General features: G+C 44.9%; 1 non-coding gene across 1 annotated transcript; it reads right to left on the bottom strand.

Moving 5' to 3' along the window:
* Nucleotides 1-755: 755 nt before the first annotated feature.
* On the bottom strand, nt 756-828 carry trnam-cau (transfer RNA methionine (anticodon CAU)). Its single transcript has one exon. It is a non-coding gene; the product is annotated as a tRNA-Met (tRNA).
* Nucleotides 829-2,367: the final 1,539 nt, after the last annotated feature.

Below are 2,367 nucleotides of genomic sequence, written 5' to 3'. Positions count from 1 at the left end.
GACGACAGAAGAGCGAAACAAACGACAAAGGACGCAACATAGATGGAACAAACACAGAACAGCCACATAGGGTTTGGGCATACATCTACGACATGATAAGTCAAAAATATCTAACGTCAGAGCCAAATTACAGATGCTATCGTAAAGCTGCTTCCCATCTACGGCTGCCTGCGAGGAAAAAATGCAGGCATCAAAGGTTCAAATAAGAGCAGCATGCAGCCTGCAGGAACGTGCTCATGCACTTTAGCTGTTTGGCTGGAACGTGACCCTCCCCTCCCGCCCCTCCCCCGCCTTTATGTCTCTGTGCTGTAGTCTGTCTTGCGGGTTTTCTTTTTGTTCTTTGCATAAATTAGTCACCGTTTCGCCACTCCAAGCTGCCGTGAAGACGTTTGCTTCACCCCTCAAAGCTTCTTCTAAGCAGCTGGAATGACACAAATGTCATGTCTGCTGGGAGGCAAATGAGATGTTAGACAGATATCAACATCATGAACTGATCAATGAACTGTGTTTGAATGTTTACAAATATATTTCTACCAAATGTGTTCATGTACCATCTCAAAGTACACTCAGAGTTTGACACCCACTCTGCTGAACATTTGCTTCCTAGCAGCTGAGGTTCCACTTTTTACTCCTAAACACATTAAAGTTTTAAAGCTACAGCGCAAGAAAAGAGGAATCTCACTATTTTTTAAGTTGCAACAATGTGGGAAGTCATGAATGAGTTAAAGTTATCAATCAAAGACCAAAAGACAGTCTGCCCCGTGTGAGGCTCGAACTCACGACCTTCAGATTATGAGACTGACGCGCTGCCTACTGCGCCAACGAGGCCTGTGGAGGAAGTGCAGCTCTGAGTTGATTTACAATGTGTACTCCCACTGTTGATCCTTGTTAATCCTGTGGCCGTGACGTAACGGTATTCTATCATCCTCAGCTAACTTAAGTCGTTGCCCACTAACACCTTTGTGTTATTCTATTCCTTATGTTGAGTTCTTATACTCTGGTTCTTAATCTGGTCATCATAGACACTTAGGTCACGCAATGAGCAGACATGAACTGTGGTGAAAGACGACAACAATAAGACTTAAATTGATGACTTTCACATTAGGAGATTGACCAGGTACCTACAAGTACAGAGGGACGTCCTCTTCAGATGAACCCCAAACCTTCTTGCTATAAGGGGGGGGGGGGGGGGGCGTGGTCCTACAAACCCGTCCTCAAACCCACAGTCTTTAGATTATGTGAAGGACGGTTTATCTGCACCAAAGGTCTCTGCAAGCGAACCCAAAACCTTCTGGCTTGAGGTGATACTGGTAATTGATCCATTAGAACTACTTCGAACCCTGAACTATAAGACTTGTCTTGGTTATCAGGCTTTGATTAAGAGCAAAGAGAAACAGTCAAGCAGTCCCTCTGACCACAGGAAGAAGATCCTCTGCTGAGGTTCATGTTGAATCACTCACACAGACCACAACATGAAGCCGGCACGCTGTGATTGGATTTTGCTAAAGATTTTTAACTCAATTAATTATTGAGCATTGAGCGGCCCCATCATTATCATTTTTACTCATGCACCACAGACACAGAGTCCCCTGGTAAACATTAACAGAGGCACACGTAACCACCGTTCATTGAGTTGCAAGTGTCCCTTAATAACGTGATTGAAGGCCAAATGCGATTAAGCCGTGTACATGCACAGAATCAACAGGAGCGTGATCGCCACTGAAGTTGGATTCTTAATATTAGCTGTTAATAAATCAGCTTAACTGCAGCACATAGAGGATGTACTGTATACGAGGCTCTGATCTGATTCCTCTCTGATGTATCAACATGATTATCATCTTTCACAGGTTTCTTTCTTTTACCAACTTTCCTGCTTTTAGCTTTCAGCTGTTAGCATTTAGCTTCTAGCACCAAGCGCTCACAGGATGTCTCATAAAACCTCTAAGCGGATTTGTGTGTAATTTGGTGGACAGCCCGGCTCTTAGCCAAGACACGACTGATTAGATTCTGGTATTGACCTGCATCTGGAGTTTCCACTGAGTGCTTCTCACCTTTCAGCCGTTACTGTGAAACTAAATGTGACAATTGATTCCGGATCCTGAGGGTCTTGAAGCGGCCCGGGGGGAAACGGCCAGGGCTAACAGATAGTTAGCACCTGTGTCTTTACTCAAACGGATGGATTTGAGTCTCTGATTTAACTTAATGAGCAAACAGGAAGGAAAGCTGACAGGAGGAAGATTAGAGGGCGGAGAGGGAGGAGAGGGAGGAGAGGAAGCCTCACACATGCTAGTTTAGTCACAGTGAAGTTTCAGTAGCTCAGGGAATGCCAGGCTGTTGGCAGTTAGCTGGAGAAGCTCACAGCTCAGA

The sequence above is a fragment of the Genypterus blacodes genome, unplaced genomic scaffold, assembly GCF_046128005.1.
Source record: "Genypterus blacodes isolate CSIRO-AG114 ecotype Tasmania unplaced genomic scaffold, CSIRO-AGI_Gbla_v1 ptg000065l_1, whole genome shotgun sequence".
In the NCBI taxonomy this organism is placed as follows: domain Eukaryota; kingdom Metazoa; phylum Chordata; class Actinopteri; order Ophidiiformes; family Ophidiidae; genus Genypterus; species Genypterus blacodes.
The sequence above is the reverse complement of the archived record's forward strand: the minus strand, read 5'-3'. Positions and strand labels throughout refer to the sequence as shown.